This window comes from Eupeodes corollae, chromosome 2 (assembly GCF_945859685.1).
Source record: "Eupeodes corollae chromosome 2, idEupCoro1.1, whole genome shotgun sequence".
Lineage (NCBI taxonomy): Eukaryota > Metazoa > Arthropoda > Insecta > Diptera > Syrphidae > Eupeodes > Eupeodes corollae.
The window spans coordinates 142,035,363-142,062,213 of record NC_079148.1 but is presented as its reverse complement, the minus strand read 5'-3'; the positions used below and the strand labels follow the sequence as shown (position 1 = coordinate 142,062,213).

At 32.7% G+C, this 26,851-nt stretch overlaps 1 protein-coding gene across 2 annotated transcripts in view; it reads right to left on the bottom strand.

The window, feature by feature from the left end:
* The window catches only part of LOC129944012 (death-associated inhibitor of apoptosis 1), a 54,570-nt gene that overhangs the window by 23,555 nt on the left and 4,164 nt on the right, over positions 1-26,851 (bottom strand). Inside the window, exon 1 of one of the 2 annotated variants that reach the window (XM_056053139.1) lies at positions 4,878-5,030. The exons of the other annotated variant lie outside the window; for it this stretch is intronic. The gene's annotated coding sequence lies outside the window, so the exon portion shown is untranslated. Of the gene's footprint in view, positions 1-4,877; positions 5,031-26,851 lie in introns of those variants that run through there. 2 annotated transcript variants of the gene reach the window in all.

Here is a 26,851-nt window from a genome sequence, read left to right as displayed (position 1 = left end):
CTTTTTTTTACTTCAACACAAATTTCACATTTTTTTATGGCTGCGTTCAATTTCAGACAGATAGGGTATCCGGATACCTTTTTGTTAGTATTTTAGGTGTAAAATAACAGCTAATCAAAAACAGCTGATATGTCAAAAAAGGAATCTAAAGCTATCCAAGAATTTCTGAGGTATGTAGGTATCTGACAAAACAGCTTATTCAACACATGGTTGAATTTCAAGAAACTTGAAAATTGGTTTCAGCTTTTTGTATTTGTTGGTAAACAAAAAGATATAAAATTTTAGTTGAAGTTGTATTTGAGGGTGTTCCGCATATAATTTTACGAGGTAATTTTTAACTATGTCTAGGTATTGTCACTTCATAATAGTCCTCGTTTTTTTTCGGATAGTTTTCTGTTAAAGGTAAATCGTTTAAAACCGGAGACTTCGCACGTAAATAATTAATCGTATTGAATTCCAATTGAGCTTAGAGAAAATTTAACATATATTACAGTTTAAGGTTATCTCTTAGTTATTAAATTATTGCGTACCTATTAATTTATATCAAACAACAATTTTGACTTCGAAGCTTAAATGTTTTTGCTTTTTGTGAACAGCTGAAAGTTTTGTTTTTATTTTTTGTCCAAGATAATCTATCCAACACCTATTGAACGCAGCCGTTGTGTTTTCAATCTGTCAATATATTGTCGGTGTTGTTCTTTTTGACAGCTGTCACTTGATTTAAACTCAATTTCGTTGCCATTTCGTTACTCCTGAACAACGTTTACAAATCGTTGAAGTTTATTACAAAAATAATGATTCAATTTAGAATATTGCTTTTAACTCTCTGTGTATCAATATGTTGTTCTATTGCTATTTGTCAACAAAAGGTTTGTATTATATTTAGCCCCAAACTCGCGAAAAAACCTTTTTTTTCTTAAAATGTATCTTTCGTAAAATCTGTCTAATAGTCTAAAGCACTAGGTACATTATAAACTAAGCTTTTTATAAAACAAAGGTCTTCATTAAATATCTGTGGTCATACTGTTCTGGAAAATATTGGTAATAAAAATGTTGTAATAGGTTAATTTGAGCGATTTCTAATCTTCTTATAAATAAAATAATAATAACTGCAAATTTACAACAACAAAACATCCATCAATCAAGGTAAAAAAGTGAATGCATGTTCATAAATATCTAGTGTTAATTATTTTGTTTACCGGGTAATTCAAGGTTCCATAGTAGAAAAATTGAGGTAGGTTAGTTAAGTACCTAATTAGAAGTTTAAAATGAAATATTATGAAGTTAATATTTCATTGCTTATAAGTATTTCCGCATTGCATCACGAGATTAAAAATATTTTAATATGTATATTCATATGTATTCTTAAGCGGAAGTATCCATCATTATGTCGATAAGTATTGTAGAAAATGTTACTGTGTATGTATAAATGCATAATGTTTAAATGGAGATTACCCAGAAATTGTGTTAAAGAAAATAACTATTTTTGTTGTTGAAATTATATTTTATATCACGTTTTATTTTTAAAACATGTTTCCATATAACAAAAAGAGTGTTGTTGTTTTATGAGTGTTGTCTTCATTATTTTGTTGATTAAAAAAAATAAGTGTTTAAGGCTGAAGACGTATATTTTTTAAACGTGTGCCAGTTTTAATTTAAAAACTACTTAAATAATAATTCCAATTGAAATTTGAACGTTATCTTAAGATAAGATAATTGTATAGTGGATCGATTTAGAGTTATTTGATTCTACAAATCTTTATTTGACTTTATTTTGTTATATTAATTTGTTTGTGTTTTAAATATTAACAAATTTAAGTTTATAGCTCATTATTCCTTTGTTAATAGAGATAAAAAAGAGGGGTTATGTTTTGCTGTCTTCATTTTTACAGAAGTCTTTTTTGAATATGTTTAACTGTTTTAAAATTAAAATATCTTTCCCTAAATGCCAATAACTATTTAATCAGAAGTTAATTAAATGTTGATTAATTTTATGTTCTTAACGTAAATATGTATTTAGAGGTCGAAAATGGTGTTTTGGTATTTATAAATAAATGTATGGACATTTGTGAATGTTCTAACTCTCTGTGCCTGCGGTATGGCAGATCGGGTAGTTGGTGATTGCCTAAAACTTGGTTTAGGCCAGCAATGCAACTTTCTTGCCATGTCGAGGTTCTTGCTTTACCTCCTCGTGGTGGCCCCCGGGCAATGATTTTAGTATCCCAATATACACAAGTTAGCAAAAATTGCAAGAGCGAAGTTTCCTGACTCTTTAGGATAGGTTATGGAGATAAGCACTCTTCGTAACTTAACACCATCCCGCTACAGAAACCGAAATTACGCCTTGGAAAATACACCTTGAGGCCACACTCGATGCCGAACAAGCAGGATTCCACGCTGGATCCTCCTGTATTGATCATATCAACACCCTGCGGATCATTATTTAACAGTTCGTTGAATATTGATCACCACTACACATCGACTTGGAGAAGGCCTTTGGGAGGATATCTGGTTAGCTTTGCGGAGAAGAGGCATCCCAGAAAAACGAATTGCTATTATTAAAGCAACATATGATGGATCCAAGTGTCACGTGATTTTGAAATCCGAAGCGGAGTCAGACAGGGCTGTATTCTGTCGCCAATATTGTTTTTGTTGGTGATAAGCGATGTACTGCGCTCAGCTATGTCAGGTAGCAAAGGGATCCAATGGACTTTGACATCCTATTTAAAGCATTTGGATTACGCGGACGATGTTTGCTTACTCTTTCATAGGATCATGGATCTCCATCAAATGACAACAAGTGTGGAGAGAGAAGCAGAAGTTGTGAGGCTGAAAATTAATTCCACCAAAACAAAAATGACCAGCCTCGGAACCCGACCATCCTCTCAAATAAATATTTTCTCGCAACCAGTGGAAAAAGTGGAGAGCTTTCAATACCTTGGAAGTATCGTTTCCATGCAGAACCAAACAAGACGTCATTTGCCTCATCGGCAAAGTGGCATTAGCTATGCTGTCAAAAATTTATTTGACAGCTTAGGAACAAAGCTACGACTGTTTCGCAAAAATTTCGAATCTGTGCTTCCTTATGGCTGCAGCACTTGGAAGGTTATACTTCAGCAATAACAAGAAAGCTGCAAACCTTCATGAATAGATATGAATAGATACATCCTAAGGATTTTCTGGCCAAACCGTATTTCAAATGAGGTCCTTCATAGAAGGACAGGTCAGGAAACTATAGAATCTATAATACGAAGACGTAAGTGGCAATGGATTGGACATACGCTTCGAAAAGCTAACGACTGCATTGCAGGCCAATAAATGCAATAGAATCCACTCACACAAGAAGGAAGAAGAGCTGGACGACCGAAAAGCACTTGGCGCAGGACAGTCGAGGCGGAATCAGCGTCACTAGGAAAGAGTTGTTGGGATCCGAAATACATCTCCGGAAACCGTAAAAGATGGCGAATATGCGTAGTAGAGGCCCTATGCCCCTTAAGGTACCCACAACGAACTTAACTGGTCTGAGGACCTAAGTAAAGTAACTCTCTAATTAAAACTAAAGCAGCCTTAATACCTTTCGATCATTTTTTAGAATGAAAAATTTAAACAATAAAAAATTTAAACAGTAAAAACATGAAATTTGAAGCAATCAATGAATGAACATAACCCCATAAAAAAAGTCCGTATAAAATCGAGAAATCTTGTAAGACGAAATATAATGTGCTCAGTTAAAGTTTCCTTAAAAAACAAAGATTGTTTCGTTGGGTTTTGCTGCGTAACACGAACAGAACCATTATTTTGGTAATACATTTGCACATTTTGAAGTTAATCTATTTATTAAGTGAGAGCTGTCAAAAACAGCAGCTCCGTAAATAATATTGCTAGATTAAAAAATTTTATTCACAGAAAACCTTTTACGCGTAAGTTGACTCAAGTCCTTTCCCTTTCCTAAGAAAACTCAATAAAGATTTTGAATGATCTTTAAAAAAATCTTCTTTTTTCAAATTTGTTTACTTCTTCTAAAGTTATTGAAGATTAAGTTAAAATGTTTGCCTTATTTCAGAGTTTTTCTACAACCTGTTGAACAATTTTATACATCTTTGTGACGTACAAATAATTATGGGTGAAAAAATAAAGCTGACGTAAATGAGAAATATAAATTTGACACATTCTTTGTAAAAGATTGATTTGATCTATTTTTAATCATATTTAGGTAATCTGTAAAACAAACAAATGTCAGGCCGGATTTTTTCTCGACCTCATTTAGTTTTGAAGATTTTCATATGATATTTTTTTTTTATTTCAAACTATAAATTTACTTCTTGCTGAGTTGTTATTAACCAAGCCCAGAGTTTAGGCTATTCATACATAAATTTAAGCCTAAGTTTAAACTGTAGACCAAGAAACCACGACTTTAGTAATTCTCCATGAATACACCCCATAATCTTTTACTTTTGCGTTATAAACATTTGACGTTTAAGCTTGATTTCATGTACAAAAATAAGTATGGCGGACACATTTAAGGTGGAATCACATTTGCTAAGGTTGTTGACATTATATCCTGTTTTACCGACACTGTAATTTTTGTCCGTGGGTCAATTTATAAATACAAGTTCTTTTTATTTAAATACGAACACATTAAAAAAAAACAATCAAAACCACAACATTTAGATATAAATCAATCTACTTGTGGTTGCCCTTGCTTGAAATAAGCAGTAAGCACTATATTTGGAGAACAACTCATATTTATTGTCATTCAGACATACAAAAAAGTAATCAAAATTTAAATGACATTTTAAATTTATCATTTAAATAAATGCATATCCAAGGTTAAATTCTTAATTTCAACAAAAATAAAATATAAATTAATCACTCACCCAAAAATGTCAGCCAAATACACGTACTATACATTAATATATGTACATATGTATATTGTAGAAATTGTATTTAAAGTTTAAATTTCAAACACAAAAATAAGAATATATTTATTATAACACGTAAGAAAGTTCAATTCCTTTTGAAACTAAAAATTATGAGTCGACTTTAACACTGTAGGAAAACAACTTAGATCCAATTAATTCTAGAAAAATAAATTTCTAATGATTAGTTTAAATTAAAACCAAAATAGAAGAAAAATCTAGATATCACAATTATTTAAAACAAAACAAAAAAAATAAACACAAATAACAAACAAACAACAAATATAGTGGAAAATTTTGTCTTTCTATATCACTTCCCTTTTATTGTTTTGACAAAAGAAACAACAGATGTTGTAAACAAAAATCCTACGAAACAAATAACTGAAAACAACCGGTAAATAGGGTAAATAAAAGGAAGTAGGTAAATATCTACATTGATATAAATTCTTGATTGATAACGAAATTATTTTTAATAATTAAAAACAAAAAAAATAGATAAACAACAACAAAAAAATAATATGACGCGCTAAAGACGAAATAGTTCCCAAAGATTCATCAGATACGAATGGAAGAACAAAATAAATTTTCAATTCCAAAGCTAATTCGAAATTCGAACTGTTGAAGAATTATAATTCGTATAAATGTATAATGCAAAATGTTGTAGTGACCTCACCCCACAACTCAACGCAGTATAGTCATAATATATTTGAGACTGGATTGTGATGTTTACAAAGCACACATTGGCATCCGGAATGATTCAGAAATTTTGTATTGTAAAATAAAATAACAAAAAGAAAAAAACTTAATTATAATAATGAACCAAAACGAGACATAAATAACAATAACATGGAGCGAATACGAAAAATTACGATGCCAATATGGGAGGCATACACTATAAAACACTGTGAATCGTTTGAATAGGTTTTGTTTTCTTTTTTAATATTAAAACTGGAAAGAGTTTCATATAAATTATAACAATTTTGATGAGTAGGTGGTTGGCCCTCAGATTTAAAAATCAATTATTTTGAATTTAAAAACTACACAAAGTTTTTATTGCATTCGAAGATTAAGAGACCATTTTTGTGGCCTCTTCTGTGATATTCAAAAAGCACCTATGTACCTTCTCAGGTTTTTGGGATTTGGAATTTGCATTCAGTATAAATCACGCAGCTCTATGCTCCGCTGAGGATATATAGAGGCCAGGTGGGAGTCCTTAATCAAAAACTTTTTAAAGCAAAAGGACTTTTTGTTAAAACACACAAAAAAGGGAATTTTCTGAAATTTCCCTAAAATGTATGAATAACTTCCCACACACAAACTAAAAAAAAAGTGTTCAATAAAATCAACAAGAAAAAGTCTATGTATGGCTTCACTGAAACAATGAAACAGGAAAGAATTGTCATATTAAGGTATGTTGAGTGTTTTTTGTGAAAGGCTGAAAATGTATGCCTTATTACGGGTATTAAAGATCAATTAATTGACAATTGAAACAATTTGTCAATATATAATGGACTGCTTTTGTTTCGTGTGACGAATTTTATTTTGGTTGATTTGAAAGAAAAAATGTAAGTAGTTTGCAATCAATTAATGGTGCTATTTAATTTTAGTGTTTTCTTCACGTAGGAGTAAAATTTGTAAGTAACAAAAAGCCAGATTGGCAGAACGGATGAAAGAGGCTTCGCTAAGGGTGTTTATTCAAAGCCACTCATGAGTAAGAAGTGGGCAGAGATTGCGGTGGAATTAAACAGCTTAGGCCCACCGGAGGCAGAGGGTTAGTAGGTTAGCAGAGGAAGCGGTTAGTGCATTAATGCACTTCGACTCCTGTGTCGATCCACCGGGCACAGAATTTGGCCTTGAATTGCCAAGTTTCAGTGCAGATGATATCGAAATCATAGACTTGCAGCAAGATGTCGAGGTTTTGCTAGCACAACAAAAAGTTCCAACACGTAAGACCATAAAAGAAAAAAATGATATCGATCGCTTATACTGCACAGGACAAATTTTATAGCTCTATGGTTGAAATCATGAACAGCGTGCAACAAAATATTTCTGAAATTAAAAAAAGTTTGAGCAACATAGACTACTATACTAAGAAAAACTATAATTTAAAAAAAGAGATACTTAAAAAAAAAGAATATTTAAAAAACAAAGAAAATAATAGAAAAACGAAATTGAAGCTAAAATTACAAATACTTGAAATTAAAAAAGAAACATGAACTGAAAAATAACTTTTAATATGTACCAAAATTTGGTACTTATGTATATAAACAAAACATTAACGAAAGCTTCTTTCGAGAGTCTAAAGTTTTGAATGAATCTAAAAGCGAGCCAAATTAGATTTTGTACATTACTTATGTTCAGCCAAATCCATCGGATTTGAAGCATCGCGTAGTTTTCTTCGAATCTTTGCAGTATTTTCTTCTTCAATTTCATTTTCACCGAAAAATAGTTCAATAGTAGACATGCTTTTGGTTTCTTTTCTATTTTATCAACAAGGACTTTGTGATTGACTGAAAATTTGATAATCAACAAATATTTTGACAACCATAATACCGAGACTGTCAATTTGAATCATTCACAATAGATCTAAATTCTGAAGAGCGTTCACAGTTTATCAAAAATTTTAATTCCTGACAACGATAATTTCATTGAAATGTGTCAACTAGCGTATTGATAATTGACAACCGTAATAGGGCTGTTTGTAAAAATGTGTGCTTCGCTAAAAGAGAGAGCAAAAGTTAAGATTTTTCCTTTGTACATATTCACTTCACACCAAACCGCTGTGCCAAATTCAGCATATTAATGTATACCAATTAAAAAATCATGGGCAGATACCACGCCTTCTAAACCATAAAAAGCTGCATTGGCGTACACCAAAAGACCTACCGTTTTGCTATCAGCCCTATTGTGATATTCACGTGGATCCTTTCGCACTGCCTTTGCATTCTACTATCCATCGGGTAAACTACATTATCCCAAACCAATTTGACATTCAAATAAACAGCTGTTCATGTAAAAATCTTGGGAATGTTGAATAAATAGTTTGATTTATAGAAAAATTAAGTTTAATCAATCTACCTAAACAGAATAATTGGTGTAATTTTTAGAAATGGGCAGTATTTGACTTTTTATTTCAATTGTAAGCAGAGGAATAAGAAAATCCTCAAACAGAGAGCTTTGGAGAAATATTAGAAGTATCGATCTTCCCCTAAAAATGTACATAATCTTTTATTTACAAACAAAATATTCTAAATTTAGCAATCAATTAGTTTTTACTTACAACAATTAACAAACCAGACATCAAATAAAAAATCCGCTGCATTTCATATGCGGATCTGAATTGTATAAAATGAATGCTTTCACGTGAATAGAAGAATACCGCACTGTATTACCGACTTTACCGACACACGCAGATTAACTTCAAATGAATAGAATAGTGATAAGTGAAAATTCAAGTAAAACTCCCCCCGATGAATAGCAGCCTGTATATTTCAAAATTCAACGATGTCGAATAATCCAGTGCTTTAATAAAGTAAGTCAATAACAATATTTGAAACCTTGTATTTCTGGAACCAATTGTGTTATAAACTAGAATTTAAGCATAACTTTTAATAAGGGCAAACTTAAAAGTTTTTGAATACCTTTAATACGCCAGAGACAGTTTTCTTGAACATTGCTATGACGGGAAATGGCAGAGCGTGCTATAGCATTCCACAATCGTGTAGTACGGCTAAAAAAAAATCTTTATACTCTACAGTACGGCCGAAGTTGGTAAAGACCTTTAAAACAACGGTCAAAATTAAGTGAAGCATGAACATTTTTGACTATTTTCGAATGACAAGGTAAGTGATCCAATGATATTGCTATCACCAACCATTTTAATTACTCTTTTGAATACTTTCTAAGAGCAGAAGTATGTTTCATTCATGCAAATGAAGGAGAGTTACGGGGACTATACAGAACCTTGAGGCATTTTTAGTGTTTGTTACTTTGAAATATCAATTGTTATGATCTTACTTTTTCCAAAACGACGCTTAGACTTGTTTCACTGTTCAGTAAACAGGACCATAGAATCACGAGTTGGCCTTTTTCCCGAAAACCATACTGCTGGTTGTTAAGAAGCTTTTGTTTTTCAAGATATGTACTCGTATTTCATGAGAACGAAGGGAGAGAGAAATAGGTCTATAATTTAGAAGATGACTGCCTGAACTAATATCTAGAAGAAGAAGATAGATCGAAAAGACTACTCAAGAGGTTTTGTAAGCGTGGACACACAGAGGCTAGTAAAAAATGTCAAATTCAAAATGTCTGCTGGTCTAAAGTGAATTGAGATCAAAATTCTGCTAAGTTTTTTCCCGTAAAAAGTGAGTTGTTGTTTAAAAAGGACTTGGCTGGGGTCAAATTTAATTTGTTTAAAAAAAAAAACATATTCAATTAATCTCTGTCTTTTTGATTTCGGGAAGAATCTCAAAAAGCAAGGTCAATTTTATTGCTGGTTGAAAAATACATTGTTAAACCTATTGACATGATCCAGAGTGTATTTTTATGTGGGTATGTGTAAATTTATATAAAATTTCTGTTCATTTTAGGGTCTTACACTTTAATGGCTATTTCGAGGACAAACAAATTTAAAATTTCTTCAACCACGACGACGAGCTACGACCGACCGCGAAGCGACGCAAGATGCGAGTTAAACCAAAAATTCAGCCGAAAACTAAATGACGTAATTCGAAGTCGAAAAAAGCACCAAAATACCTAATTTAAAAATAAAACTTATAAGCCTGGGTGTTAAGCGTCATTGTTTGTTCATATGTGTTTGAAAACCGCTCTAAAGTACACGCCTCAAGCTCAACTCTACTATATACAAGATTGATTTTAGAGAAGTTTATAAGATACGCTAGTACTCATATAATGATTCAAGTCGATAGAGAAGAGAGAAGGGAAAAGCAGTTAGAGCGTCGTCGTCGTTGTTGTCGTTGTCGTCGCTGCACCGCAATCATGGAACGACCTTGCAAGGCCTACGAGTATGTGGAAAAACACCTGCCTTTGATTCTCGCAACAGATTTAACTTGCAGCTTACATTCAACAGAAAACTATAAAGCTTCAAAGCTTTAGAGTGGTTTTGCCATCAATTAAGAGCTATAAGGCAACGGGGGCTTGGGGCAAATCAAGCGATTGGTGCGGGGTGCATGTGCGATGCATCATAAAACACTCTATCGGGCATCAGCCCCGGCCTGTTTTCGATGGCGATGGCGATGCACACGATGATGCACTGACTCAGAAAAGTAGTAGCGATGCTCATTGTTGTGGATTTCCTTTGTTAAACTAAAGATAATACTAAGTACCTTACAAACAATAATTTGTTTTATTTATTTTTTTTTTATTGAATGCAACGGTTTATTGAAGAAAAAGGTGTAATTAAAAAATAGTAATTAGGTTAGGTCAATAAACGATAAAACAATGGACGATATGATGATAAGAAACGGTCAATGATCGATTGTTAAATGAAGTGAAATGAAATGAAGACGATCAAATTGTTTATCATGTTTTACTGATGTTTAGAAAGAAATCCTATGGCTTTTGAGGAAATGAGTTAATTGTTATTTGAATGCAGATTTTACAATGCACGTAGTAATGAGTCACAAAAGATTTGAATTATTTTATTATCACAGAAAACAGGGAATTCTATAAGTGATAAGAAGGTTTAAAGTGCATTGGACTTCTGCATCTACGTATCATCTATACCTTCCGGGGATTTCGGGTCATTGTTCTTTTAAGTCATTAGTGGATTCTTTGATTTGCAGGTAGGAATGAGTATAAGATTCTTTTGTCAATGACCTGATGAATGTTTTGAACACGTGCTCAGAATATTATGTTTGATTATTCTTTTGGTCGTTAATGTTTCTTTTTATGAAATTTTGACTCATATGCATATGGAAGGATTTGATTCTTTTCAATTTTTGGAACTTCAAATATAAGACTCTTTATGTTAAAACAGGCTGTCTGGTTTAAATCAGACACAATCATTTCAATTAAATTACGATTAAGTGTGATTAAATAATTTAAAATTATATTCTACTGTGATTAACTAACAATCCTCATAAGTGATAAGAAAAGAATTTTTAGAATTTGAACCTTGGACTTTATAATATTTATTATTAAAGATAATGAAAATGAATAAATGACATCTATAAAAACTAAGAAATTTAAGCGGAATTTAAAACAATTTATAACAGTAAATCCCCCTAGAAATATAATAGAAGACAGTTTTTTTTCTCAATAATTGGTCAAAGTCTATGAAAAATATATGAAGTCTAGAGAATTAAGGGAAACAAATTTGTTTGTTTGTTGCTTTTTGAAGATCAGTATCTTTGTCATAAGTGATCTTATTGAATGTGAAAGTGAAAATTGAACATAGCTCCAGGATTTTCCTTGACAGCTTGAGAAATAAGACTTATTTACTTAAATTTGTCTTACATTTTAACATTCAATTTAATTTTTCTGCAACTTTAAAGTGTATCAAATTTAAGTTTTCTTAAATTCCAAGAATAAAGAAAGGTGACTCCACTTAAGATTTCTGTCTGAAATTTTGTATTTCTCTGTATTTAATCAAATACTTTTTGAATATACTCGTATGTCCCGAAGAAAATATTTTTGGAAGAATATAATACATGCATTACGGACACTTACACAGAAAAAAAAAGTTGTCATATTAACAATCATCGATAGTCAATTTGAAATTTGGCCAAATTGTTGAATTTACTACCAAAATAGTCAATATGAGAAGCTTATTTTAAAAATTGACTACTTGATAGTCAATAGAACAAGTTCCCATTGTCAATTTTGGGTAGTCAGTATTACAAAAAAAGTAGTCAACAGAAAAACTTTTGTAGTCAATATGACAATTTGGCAGTCATATTGACTACCAAAATTGATTATCGAGGACTGTTATATTTACTACCCGGTAGTCAACTTAGATTTCGATTTTCAACAAAAATTGTCATATTGACTACTGCAGTTTTCGGATTGACTACCGCAGTTGTATATTGACCTCCGCAGTTGTATTATTGGCCGTAGTTGTCGTATTGAATACCGAAGTTGTCATATTGACAACCGCATTTGTCGTATTGACTATCACAGTTGGCATATTGGCTACCGCAGTTGTCAGTTGTCAATTTTGGGATCCGAGATTTTTTTAAAATTTGGTAGTCAATATGACAACTTTGGTTGAAGGAATTTGAAACTCCGGTTGTCATATTGACTACCAAATTGTAAAAAAATCTCGGATCCCAAAATTGACAACCGAAAATTGTTCTATTGACTATTGCGGTTATTGGCTGAAAATTGACTACCAAATAGCCATATTGACTACCGAAATATTCAATAGGATGACTTTTTTCATTTTGTGTACAAAGCAAAATAAAAAGTTTTAGAATGTTGAATAAATTTCAAATTAATAACAAAATTCGTCACATCTGCCCAACAATATGTAAATACATTTTTAAATCTTCAAACATATAAACTTTCTGATTTTTACTCCTGAAATTCAAAGCTATTCAAGTGAAGAAAAGTAATTCTCAACTTGACTTTCATCCATACGTTTTGATTGATATCAATTCAAGAGTTTGATATTGCGGAGTTTAACACAAATTGACAAAAGAGTGAAACAAACGGCTCTAAATATAAGAAACTGCCCAATTAATTAACTATCCATTTTCTATAGCAGAAGTTAAAGAAATGAAAAAGTAATGAAAACGAGAGAACCATTATTTAAATCTTTTTTTTTACAACTTAAATAAGTAAAATAATAGAAAGAATATGCCAATTTGATTTTCGATATATTTTGACGTCTAAAGTCACAAATTTTCGTTACCTTAATTTAGTATAAGTTGACAAGGTTCACATATTTTAAAAATTTCTAAACTTAAACTTGTTAAATATTTTTTATAAAAAATTGAAATTTTGATTGGTTCAAAATTGCTTTGATAAAATTCAGTAAATTTTGTTTTTCAAAATGTTGTTTTACAAAAAGCGAAGTTTTTCCATTTTTTAAACTTCGTTTCATTATATTTATCTGTTTTTGTTTTTTTTTATTTTAAATAGCTTAAAATATTATTCACTTTTGCTTAAGGCGTTGGCCACTCTTAGAAGTCCCAGAAATCATTTTTTTTACTTCCCAAAGTCAGTAATTGTAAAGAGTACGAATTGTTGAATTGAAAATTTTTACATTTCTAGATTTTTCAAGGTCCTTAGAGTCTTAATAAAAGATTTTAAGAGAGATATCTGTGCGAACGTTCGAGAAGTTTTTGTTCATCCATAAAAATCAAAATCATTGGTAAAAATAATGTTCGATTCTCGATATCTCGTGAAATAAATAAATTAAGATATTGACTATAAAATGGTTTCATTCTGTGATAAATTTTCTTCCAAAAATTCAATTTGCCTTTGTTTACATAAGAAATAAAAACTTTCAAGAATGCTACTATAATTGGCAAAAAGTGGTTTTCGACTAAAAATCTCGTTAACAAAGATACAATTTTGAAATCGAACTATTTTATGGTATATAAAATATTTTTAGTAGTTTTTAGTTAATTTCTTAGAAAAATTCAACTGACAACTTTTTTAACAAAACAGGAAAACAAACAAAAAACTGATGGGAAATGATTTTCGAAACAAGTCTCACACAAAACATTGCTGAGAACATTCTGTTAAAGTTTTAAGCAAGACAAAATGACAGAAAGAATGGAAGGTATTTTAAATGTTCTCCTGGCACCTACATAGCTCTTTATTAAATGCCTTATAAAACGTGTTACAGTGATCGGCTTTAGTTCAAATATGCGCCGTTTTGTTCGATAATCTGTTTCCATCTAGACGTCATAATGGTTGAACACTACACCCTTCCTGTTGGCCAATTCTGGACGCTACTGGTCGATCGCTTTTCTCAAGTGGTCCAGTTGTTCGGAGTAGACGATAGAATTAAGCGTCTGGCCATGCTCATAGTGTTTGATTCCCTTCCAACCCTACCAAACACACATTAAAACCTTTCTTGCCATCAATCCTGGCTTGGCCACTGTTTGGGACAATTCACCGGCCTTCGACCATTTCGTATGTGATATATTTTTCGTCGCCAGTCACCATCTGTTTTAAAAATGGATCGATTTCGTTCCGTTTCAGCAGCATATCGCAAGCGTTGATTCGGTCCAGAAGGCTTTTTTGTTTCGCCAAACCATGCTGCACCCAAACATCAAGTTTTTTAAGTATTCAGCCTTCTGAAGATGGTTTAAAATGGTTTGATGACTAACTCCCATCTCTTGGACAATGTCACGAGATTGCACATGTCGGTCTATATCGATGTTTTCAATGATTTGATCGGTATTCGTCGTCAACGGCCTTCCGCCATCTAGCTTATCCACGGTGTCGTTTTCACCGGCTCTGAATCGTCGAAACCATACCTCCGCCGTTCGCAGGGATAGATTACCATCTCCCAAAACACAATTAATCTTACGGAACGAAGACCGCGACTCAGGTGGCGCACCCAGGTGGGAGAGGACCTCAACCAACTTGGCGTGCGAAACTGGAGACAGCTAGCTAGGGACCGAGCTGGCTGGAGACGCATGTTGGTTGAGGGCCAGGTCCGCCCCAGACTGTAGCGCCACCTTAAGTAAGTAAGTAAGTAACGTTTGTCTATCGGTTTTGCCTTTAACGAAGGAAAACTTTAAAATAGCTCAATTTCGGCGTTAGTAAACTCCATGTTTAACGTCTATAAATGTTGAACGCAATATCGAAACTAATCATGCATAGCGTCGTTTTTGTAGATTATGTCAAGACCTTTCAATTGATGTATAGTATTGCCAGGTACAAGTACTGTAGCGCTTTGTGTACAACCGCGAAATTCAAAAGACAAAAAGGCGGGAGGGAGATATTTTCCAAACTTTACATTATTCCTTAAAGTACGTTATTAGTTATTACATATTAGTAATCCCAAGACGACTTTGATACTTTTTGTTAATAAATGCTGATTTTGCAGAATTTTTCAAAATTATTGAAAACCGATTTTTGAAAACCCTTATTTTAACTTTGAATTTTAAGTTATTCAAAAATTTAATTCACAAAGATAACAATCAAATGAAAATAGTGTTTGAATAATAATAATTTTGTTATTAACATTTAAATCAAACTTTTGAAATACTTCAGACTCGAAATTAAACCACGAGTTTTACCCTGAAACTATTTCTGAAAAAACTGATAATATGGGTGAAAGCAGAATTTTGAAATAAGAATCAAAAACAGTATGAATATTTTCAAATTTTTTTTTAAGTTAAAGAACGATAAACAACAATTCGATTGCTTCAATATTTTAAAGAACAGCACAAATTATGATATTGACTCTAGCAAACCTTTTAACTTTACTTTTAATTCAACTCGATGCCGAACAAGCAGGATTCCTGCTAGATCCTCCAGTATTGATAATATCAACACCCTGCAGATCATTATTGAACAGTGCGTTGAATATCGATCACCACTACATATCGACTTCGAGAAGGCCTTTGATAGCGTTAAAAGGGAGTATATCTGGTTAGCTTTGCGGAGGAGAGAAAAACTAATTGCTATTATTAAAGCAGCATATGATGGATCCAAGTGTCACGTTCTGCACGATGGTAGGTTGTCAGATGATTTTAAAATCCGAAGCGGAGTCAGACAGTACTGTATTCTATCGCCAATATTGTTTTTGTTGGTGATAAGCGATGTACTGCGCTCAGCTCTGTCAGGTAGCGGAGGGATCTAATGGACTTTGACATCCTATTTAAAACACTTAGATTACGCGGACGATGTTTGTTTACTCTCTCATAGGATCATGGATCTCCATCAAATGACAACAAGTGTCGAGAGAGAAGCAGAAGTTGTGAGGCTGAAAATTAATTTCGACAAAACTAAAATAATCAGTCTCGGAACCCCACCATCCTCTCAAATAAATTTTTTCTCGCAACCGGTGGAAATGGAATGGAGATCTTTCAATACCTTGGAGGCATCGTTTCCATCAAATTCGGAACCGAACAAGACGTTATCTGCCGCATCGGCAAAGCAAAAGTGGCGTTCGTTATGCTGTCAAAAATTTGGAGAAATAACTCTATCAGCTTAAGAACAAAGCTACGACTGTTTCGCACAAATGTCGAATCTGTTCTTCTTTATGGCTGCAGCACTTGAAAGGTTACTTTAGCCATAACAAGAAAGCTGCAAACCTTTGAAAATAGATGTTTTCGTAACATCCAAAGGATTTTCTGGCCAAAACCGTATTTCAAATGAGGTCCTTCATAGAAGGAAAGGTTAGGAACCTATAGAATCTATAATACGAAGACGTAAGTGGTAAGTGGTAATGGAATCGACATACGCTTCGATAAGGTAACGACTGATGAATTGCAGGCCAAGCAATGCAGTGGAATCCGCTCACACGAGAAGGAAAAAGAGCTGGACGACCGAGAAGCACATGGCGCAGGACAGTCGAGGTATAATCAGCGTCACTAGGCAAGAGTTGAGGGGAGCTGAAACACATCTCCAGAAACCGTACACGATAGCGCGTAGGCGTAGTAGAGGCCCTATGCCCCTTAAGGGTTCCCAACGAATTTAACAGGTCTGAGGACCTTAAGAAAAAAGAAGAAGAAGAAACCTTTTAACTTTATGGCGTTTTTTGAAAAAAATTTCAATACAAATGTCTGTTGACTCTGAGTTCTACAAAATTATCTCGTCTAGAATTTCTTAGGGGAAAACAGATTTAACTTCGATTTATTGCATAACTTTTGATTTTTAGAAAATCAATCAAGTTACAAGTTTTTCTATGCACTCAAAATTCAAACAAATTTTAAAAATAAAAGCCATTCTTAGCTATAAACACTTTCTAAGACAAAAGGGTACACCTGGGCGTATACTTACCTTTTTATTTTCACTTGTTTTTTTAGATTTTGTTTATAACTGTTTGATATGTTTGAATTATTAAACAATTGATTACTTCAATATGTATATGTTTTATGTGAAATTGAGATGAAATGAATCAAAACCTCAAAATGAGTATTTCACGGTTGGTCGTAAATTAAGAAGACTGATTGCAAATTGAATAACTCTAATTTATGGAAAATAAGATGAAGTCATTAATTTCCAGTTTTTTCTTATAAGGTACTAAAATTGACATTTTTTCTTTTCATTTAAAATTGCATATTTTTGTATTTCCTGCTTGATATGTCTAAGAATAACACCATACTTACGTAGGTTGTTATTAATAAGACAAGTCTCATTTCTTACTAACCCACTGCCAATAAATTTCTTGTTTTACATTTCTATTCATACGAGTATTTTTATATCTAATATTTTTTCTTTACGATACTTTTGATGATTTATCTTTTGCTTTATGACGAATTAACATATAAAGCATTAAGATACACAAAAGAAGAAGTATGACTTCAGCCATGAAGAATTATGTATAAATGTCGGTGATTGTAGATATAAACTTTTGATCAACTATCACTTTGGAAAGAAGAAGACGTGAAGCCCCAATTTTCAAAATTTATTTATAAAACTCATTTACTCTTTGGGTATTTTGTTTTACCAGGAAAAATGTTATGAATCAGACCATGTTCAAACATTTCTTATAACGATTAAAAGAAAATAAATAAAATTATCACCTGTGGCAGGTGCTATAAAAATACAAAACAAACTAAACCCAACAACAACAAAAAAGTAAAAATTGATCCAAAAAAGAAAAAAAAAACTTTCAATCGAAAATATAAAGAATTTTTGGATGAACAAACTACAACAAAAAAGATACTACCTGACGTGGTTTTAAAGGAATCAAACTCTTTTGAGGGTTTCGAACATGTGCTCTCTGATGGCATCCATCATCAATAGCACGAACCTGTGGCACAAGGCAACACTTTATCTTGTTGCAGATGTTTTTAACACAAAAAGAAACACCAACTGCATCCACTTTTCAAATAAACCAAAAATAAACGGATGTACCTAAATATCTCACTATAAGAACCTATAGATAAAGGTATGGAATATAAGAATCTCCAACAAAAATAAGAAAATGAGGACTTCATAATGAAGGAATCTTCCAGCTCACAGAAGGTGTATCATCATCAAAGACCGCTTTTTCATTTGATATTCTTCTTGCATCCACAAAGAAGACGGTATCAGGTAGAATTTTTGTAGTTTTTATTTTTGGGTGCGAAATGCCGCCAGCTGTTTAATGTCGGTGGTCCCTTTTAAGGATTTTTTAATCTTTATCCTTGCTTAAGGACGATGGTTGTTATGTCTTGCAACAACACTCAAATGAAAAAATGCGAAACATCTTCAAGATACGCGTTTAAACCTAATTACGCACTTATCTACCTTACCGCTATCGCGTCATCAGTAGCTTTTTCTTATATGAAGTAGGTAGATCGTCGTTCGTCGGTCTTCATCGCAAAGCTTAACCTTGCCAACTTTTTAAGACCGTTTGTGTGTCTTGGATAAGAGAGGCAACTAGCAAGCACTTCAACCATCAATATCGAAAATTACGCACGCCACCGCGCCGTACGATCTACTTTAATGTTATTTCATTTATACGATGAAAGTCTGTGACTCGGAGACTTGAAAGCTTTGGCATCGGCTTAGGGCTTTAAGAAAAAATTTGAAAGAGGCAAAAAAAAAGCCTAGACTTGTAGTACTTGACTTATGACTACGACTACTTTTTAAAAATGCGTAAATGCAGTCATCACGTCATCATAGGTAGAAGTAGAATGTATAGGAATTTTGTTTTTGTTTTTATTTGAAGAAGTGAATTGTTGTGTTAAATGAGCTCATTATTTCTCTTTTTATGTTTTATTATCTCTCCTTTAGCAGGTAATTATTTTTGCTGTTTTTTAAAGTACTTATGAATATTTTTTAGATAAGATAGTCCAGGACAATTAGATATTCACTTCGAGACAAAAAATTTAAAAAAAAAATAACTTATGTTGATGTCTTCATTTATAAGTTTTTAACACTTCTTAAAAAGTTCCGATGTTCAAATAGCAGACATGTGCATTCAAGAGGACACAAACGTCCACAGGTGGTGAACGTCGGGTGCCTAGTAACTCAACTGGAGATTGGGTTTCAACAACAGTGGAAAGTTGTTGGGGGCAGCAAACGAGAGAGGGAGGAGAGGTGCTTCCACTAAGGCACCTCTCCTTATCAATACGGCAGCGGAAGCATTCTCGAGATGGAATCAACGGTGGCGTCTACAGTTCTAGTAAGGTTGAACTACTTGGTGAACACCTTATATTGCTTCTACGACTTATTCGGAGGCCAGGCCTATAAGGAGCGGTTTTATCCGGCTCCCCGTCATTGGGGTTATACTAAGGATCTGGCACTCCAGGTTCTGGGTTGTGCCATCGGGGCGACTTCCTTTCCACGTAAAAAATACCTTAGTTGCGAAGCACCAACAAACCTCGGATACGGACGGATTTACTGTTGACAACCTACGCAAACGAATAAAGGCCAACGGACTTCGGATATGCACGTGGAATGTTAGGTCCCTTAACAGAGCACGTGCGCTGCCGAAGAATTAGCTATATAAAGCAGACATTACCGCTAGGAAATACGATGGGATGGGCCGGGCAAAAATAGGATGAAAAACTGCGACATTTACTATGGTGACTGCTACCGCGTAAACCAACAGCGCTTATTTGGATGCGGCTTTGTCATTGGAGCCAGACTTAGGCAAGAAGTCTTGAGCTATAGGTGCATCAATTAGCGCCTCATGAACATCTTCATCAAGACTAAGTTCGGCAACATTAGTCTGATATGCGCGCACGCCCAACAGAAGAGAAGGATGAACACCAAGATATGTTTTTCAAGCTATTAGACAAATAATATGAGCAGTGTCCTAGCTACGATATTATAACTAATCTGGACGATTTTAATGCTAATTATCGGGAATAACAGCCTGCACGACAACACTTCCGACAACGGATTCAGGCTCATAGATTTTGCTGCGGGGTGCAACGTCATGGTAGCCGGTACATCCACAAAGGAAATTGGTATTCTCCAGATCAATCTACCGTCAACCAAATTGGCCATATTGCGATTGATGCCAGACACGCTTCGAGGATCATGGATGTCCGAACGTTCCGAGAAGCTAACATAGTGTCGGACCACTAACCCGTTGTAGCCAAGGTAGCACTTCGGGTTTCCAGACCCAAGGCAAAACAGGGAGGCGCTGGGAGAAGGTACAACGTCAAACGGCTACAATCGCCAGAGATCGCCAAATAATTTTCTGACCAAGTTACAAGTAAACTCTCTTGAAGTTCTCTGCCGCCAATACAATGTATCAAAAATTCAAAAACCAGTGTCAACATTGCCAAGATGCAATCAGAGAAGCCGCCTTTGTTGTGCTGGGTTTCAAGAAACCACCAACAAGGAACCCCTGGTTTAATGAGGAATGTCGGTAGGCAAATGCAGCCAAACAACAGGCACGCAAAGCGTAGCTGCATAAAAGGACGAGAGGAAAAAGAGAGGGCATGAGAAGCGTGCGGTCGAAGATGTTGAGAGGTTTAAAAACAGGAATGACGTTCGAAAGTTTTACCGAATTCCACTGTTAGGCAGCATAATCCATTCAACATAGACGACGAAAGCCAACAATCCCGTCCTCTAGACTTAGACGAAGTAAAGATTGACACATCTAAACTGAAGTCTATAAAGCCACTGCTCTAGGAGTATGCACCATGCATCATCGGTCGAAAAAAAGCATGACCGATTAATACTTAACATCGCTAATAAAATATTTTCTGCCGTAATATGCAAACGTCTAAAGCCCATCGTCAACAATCTGATAGTTCCTTATCAGTCCATTCCACAGCTGATTCTATATTCATATTACGGCAGATCCTGGAAAAAACTGAAGAACATCAAATCGACACCCATTATCTCTTCATTGATTTCAAGGCTGCATATGACAGCATCTACAGGGACGAGCTGTATAGAGTCATATATAGTTTTGGCATCCCTGCCAAGCTTGTCTGTTTGTGTAGCAAGACCATGGAGAATTCCATAAAGGTTGGAAACAAATTCACAGAACCTTTCGATGTCAAAAAACGCTTTATGCAAGTTGATACGTTGTCATACGATTTCTTAAATCGTCTTTGAAAGAATAGTGTGAAGCTTCCACGTTATCACTAGAGGTAGTGTCTTTAAAAAGGCTGTTCAATTACATGGTAATGAAGATTCAGAGTGATATCAATGGGGTTTTTGTGAGTATTGAGCCAGAGCCAAAAAAATATGGGTTTAGCGGTTAATGAAAGCAAAACAAAGTGCATGCTGTCATCAAGAAAGGACCAAAAAACACCGTTGTCTCGGTTAAAATTTCAACATTGACAGACGTAAATTTGAGGTAGTTAAGTACTTTGTCTTCCTAGGCTCTGCTATGAACACGAAAAACAACACCAGAGCTGTGATCAAACGAGGAATAGCTCTTGCTAACCGTTGCTTCTTTGGGGTAAGAAAGCAAATTAGGTAGTAGAGTCATCTCTTGAGTTACGAAAATGTCGCTCTTATTATCCCTGTCCTGTGCAGAAGCAAGGACTATGACAAAAATCGGATGAAAGCACCTTGGGTCATTTCGAGAGAAAAGTTCTTCTCTTGATCTATGATCCCGTATGAATAGAAGGTGAGTATAGAAGAAGATGGAACGAATAGCGATTTTCCTAGTCTTAACTCAACATACTCGCTCTAGCCTTTTGGTGTAACGCATACCTATCAAGCTGTAAACCCAACTTGTTTTTTTTTTTTAAATTGCACTTGATCACCTTTCGCCCCCTTAAAACTTTTTTTATTCTCTTAAAATTTAGCTGACTTTTTAGGAAGTGTATCGATAAAGTTGTTTAACAAATTTTAACTCTGTCGAAATATTATCGAAAGTAAATAATTTTGTTTTCTTATTTTCCTAGACTATAGAGTGCATTAAGTGAAAAGTTAAGAGTTATAGGGTGACACTATAGACTTGTGCATGGGTGTGGGGGTCAAGCTCAACGAACTTGGTTATGTAAAAGGGTTTGCTTTCAATTGTTATAGGGAAGAGTTTATAAGTGGTCAACAAAAAGTTTTCCACCGACTAGACCTTCTGCATTGGCCTTCATCTTGAATTTAAAGAAAAACTTTTTTGCCTGTTGTATCAACTTGAAAAAGTCTTTTCTTTTATTTTTTTTTTAAAATGGGCAGGGGCCGATTAAAAATTTATTTTACATTTTAAGACCAATTAAATAGAAATGTACTTTGTCTAGTCAGGTGAGGATAATTCAAAGAGAATATAAAAAATATAGCATATGGCAAAGTCTTTGTTAATAATCAAGGAAGGATCTGAGTGGACTACCTCCTTATGTAAACATTATTCTTGCAATATTTTGCTTACACAAGCTTGACAAAAATAGGTAGTAATTAAAAATAAATACATTTTTTATAATAAATAATTCATGTAACATTTTACGAAATAGTGTAGCCTCTAATTTTCATTTATTTTGAAGAGTTTAACATTTAAAATAAATCCTAAGATATAATCACCCTAATGTGAATACGTTGCTTAAATTGACATTTGGTTTGTCGATTTAAGCAACCATGTCGATTCATATTATTTTAAAATGAATATGAAATTTCGAATGTCAACATCAGTTCATATGATTTAATTTAGGTAAGTTTGTTTTTGTAACTGAAAATGCAACAGCAACTGCGCGTATTTTTTTGAAATTTAAATTTATCATTTCGATGTAAAGTGATGTGATCATCAGAGATAAAAATACAAATAGACTTCCATTAGTTCATTTTATTTTTTCATCAGAAAATACATTGCACTACAAATGTGTAATAAACATTACATAACCTACATACGAATAAGGTATGTGCATATATAGTTATTCGAAATGGCGCAATAGTTTTCACAAAACAATTTTCTCATTTACATTTCTTCCGCCCACAATTTCCTATGTAGGTACATTTGTACATAGGTCATAAAAGTACGTCGTATATTTATAAAATATTTCGAAGTGAACTGAAATTCAAATTACACAATTTGTTAAGGGGTGGATGATATCATTCATAGAGCTTCACAGCTCATTCTGCAGTTAAAATTGATTTTGTTACTTAAAGGGGGAATTTTTGACAAAATGTGAATAGAAGTATAGTTTACCTCAATACGAAACTGATAACTTGAAATCTATATTTTTAAAAACAGATATCAAATGTAAGAAACTTAATACGATTAAATTCCATTGATACATTTTTTTTAAACTTGAAATAAATATTTCAAATAATTCGAGTGTTAATATGAAAAACGTAAACAAGACCATTTTTAATAAAAATACGTTATAGGCATACGATGGATAAAAAACAAAGGCTATCTTAATAATCAATACGACCTTCTCATTTCCAACACTCCATTAAAAGAAATATTTATTTTAAATTACTCTTAAGACTAAGTATTGGTTCTTAGTTCATGTTTCAATAAAAGCTTAAAAAAATTAAAAAAATTACTAGAAACGTGCATCTTTGTGACCAATAAAATTTACAGCTTTGAAACATTAACGAATGCTTTGACAAACATCTAAAATTGTTAGAGTAGCAAATTCACCGTTTCATGGAAATTTTTACCGGGACACAATAAACCATTTATAATAGTTTATTTCCTTACTCTAAATTTGGTTTTGATTGTCTGCCCTTTTTTGAGTCTGAATTCCTTCAATTTCATATTTTGTCTAAAAGCTTATATTTTTTCCAATTCAAGCGACAGCTGTCAAAATTCAAAAGTTCTGAGATCCATTAAATTCAACCTGTTTGATTATAGAGTGCCTTGCATAAGTATAACCGCACTTGGAAAAACGCGTTTTATAGAAAACTTAAAATAGGAGTGACTCCTACTACCTATTTCTTTATTGAGCATCGCTGACCAAGCAAATTAAGAAGAAAATAAAGTACCGTTATTTTTTAGGTTATTTTCAGTGATGAAAAAAAGTTTAATCTTGATTTTAGCGGATATAGCATACGATTTGAGGAAAAAAAAAGTTTGTTTCCAATAGGAACTTTGGGGTGGCAGCTGTATGGCTTGGGGGCCTTCTGCGATGACGGTAAGGTTGCACTTGCCTTTAACTATACTAGAATGGACAGTTCTGACTTCACTTTGGTCCTTGAGGAGAATTCAGTATACCTTATTTAAGAAGATTTCCTCGAGTTGAGCATGTCTTCCCACAAGATAATGCCCGAATTCATGTAAATCGTCAAAGTTTGGATTAGTCCGGATCGAACAACATTAATTTCATGGAGTGGCCGTCACGTTCTCCAGATTGCAACCCCATCGAAAATCTTTAAAGAATTTTACCCCCCAAAAGTATGCCTCTAATAGGAAATTTGCTAGTGTTGCTGAGCTGCGGGAGGCGGTTGTGATAGAATGGAACTCTCTCCACACGACTCCATCTTAAAAAATCTAGTGAATAGTATGCCAAACTGAATTTTTTAGCTTGGTGGAAAATAAAAGCAACAAAATTGAATATTAGTTTTTTGTTCAAAATTAACCTTTAACAAAAAAAACTTTATTTTCTACTGAATTTACTTGATCAGTGATGCAACTCAATAAAAAAAATAGTAAGAAGTCACTTCTGTTGTAGGATTTCTATAAAATACATTTTTTCAGGTGCGGTTATATTTACCTACTTATGAAAATCATTGTAAAGTTGTGAAAGCTATTTTTTAAGGTTAAATCACAATGTTTGTTTATAAATACGAAAAGATGTTTAGATTTGTATTAATTACTTTAGTAAATTTGTTTTGCATTTTAGACAAAATCCGGGAAGACTTCGGAAAATTGGAAAGCCTCAAAATTTAAAGTAAAAGGATGCTTTTTCATGCAAGTTTAGTTTGCGGACATTTGTGGCATCAACTTTTTTTATTTAAACTAATGTTAATTAAATTTCTCTGTTTTTAATGAGTTTTTGCGTTTGCTAGAAGTTGTAGTCTCTTACTACATGATCCAGTATATAACTTTAAAATTATAGGTAAAAATAGTTGATTTAAAACTTTAACTCTAGAATCAACATTCAAGCGAATAGTAAACGAATTGAAAAGATTGAATAAACCAGGGATATCAAAAGTTAAATGCAAGACAAATGTATTAAAAAAGATATCTGCATTAAAACAAAATTGATGCAAAATTAAATATAATCAATTTCTTATTATTTTATTTACAAAAAATATTTCACGCAAACTCAAAATAAGTAAAAATAAGTTAAAAAAAACTTCAAGTTGGTTAACAAATTTTTGAATTTCCTTGGTTCAACTTAAAATTTTGACAATGTAAGAAATTAAATAAAGGTTTATTTTTCAAAAAATGTCTATGTTTGTATTAGTTTTGAAATAAAAGACGTTTTGTACGTTGCATTCATTTTAAGAAAAAAAAATATGTTTTAATAGAAAACAAAAATTGTTTGCAAACACAAAAAATTCAATGCAAAGTAAAAATAAATGATATAAACTTAAAAAATGGTCTGTATTAAAAAATAAAATGTACGAAGGGTCGCAAGAACTTTCTTCTATATTCGATAGATACATTCCAAAAAAAACTATATTTTAAGACCTAAAATTACAATGCCAAATAAGTTTATCTTCAAAAATTGGAATGCCTTTTACTCTTATAGAAAAATCTTATTTTTTTCGAAAATAGTCAGATCGTTTTTTTTAAATAAGTTTTTCTTCTTCTTGAGTTTTACCTTAGAAGTTAATTTCTTAGGCAGATTCGCGAAAGCGTTGTTCTAGTTGTTTTAAGACTAAAAATAACAATCCAAATTTTTGGTCAAAAATAGAATATTCCAATTTATACAAACATTTTCTCTTTATTTTGTATTTCTTAACTTGGCTTCTTTCTTTTTTTAGAAATTTAATATACATACATATATCGAAAATTTTGTCGTTTTTTTATGAAATTTAAATGTAATACCTACGTACGAGTATATTAATTAATAATTTCTAAATAACTGCTAGATAAAAATATGTTTTAACTAGAAGTGAACAATTTGATATATGTATACAAATTAATTTTAAAAAAAAACGGCTCTTACGATTTTCAAATTCAAATTTTTGAAAAACTAGAGTTTTTTGAGAAATCAAATGTCATTTAAATTTTTGAAAACATACTATTTTGACAATGACAAAGACAAATTCTTAAATCTTAAAACAGGGAAAACAAATTTAAAAATTTTATTTTTACAATTTTTCAGGCCAAAACCAGAAATTTCTATTTTTTTAAAAAAATACCTGATAGATTTTTATTAAATTTTCTCTACATATTCTTTTGCTTGTTTTCTGTCGCCCATAAACCCTTTATTTTGTTTTTAAGTTTTTTCAAGAACCAAATAACCGATTTTATTACTTGTGACATATAGCAACTATATAGCAAGTTTTGCAGTCGTAAAAAAAACTCGAGATTTTAATCAAACATAATATTACAATGGTAGAGAAGTCGAAAAAAGTGGGTCCCGCGATTCCGTCCGGTCTGTTTTGTCTGTCTGTCCACGATTCTACATCCTAAACCATTAGGTCGATAGAGTTCAAACTTGGAAGTTAGGGTTTTGAGCAGATTCGCGTTAGGCATTTTTTTTCATTTTTTTAAGATAAAAACTAATCGTGGCCCCCATACAATTTGTTTGGTCAAAAAACGAAAAATCGAATTTTCTCAAAAACAAACCGATATATTTTTTTTTAATTACCTCTAAAATTTTAGTTTTTAACTTGGCTTCTTTAAGTAAGAAAAATATATTTTTGTATTGCTCGAGAAAGGTACCTCTCATAGAACTGTTATTTTGTTTTTTAATTTTCTCAGCAACTTATGAACTGATTTCAATAATTTCTCTTTAACAATATTTGATTATCAAAAATGCAATATT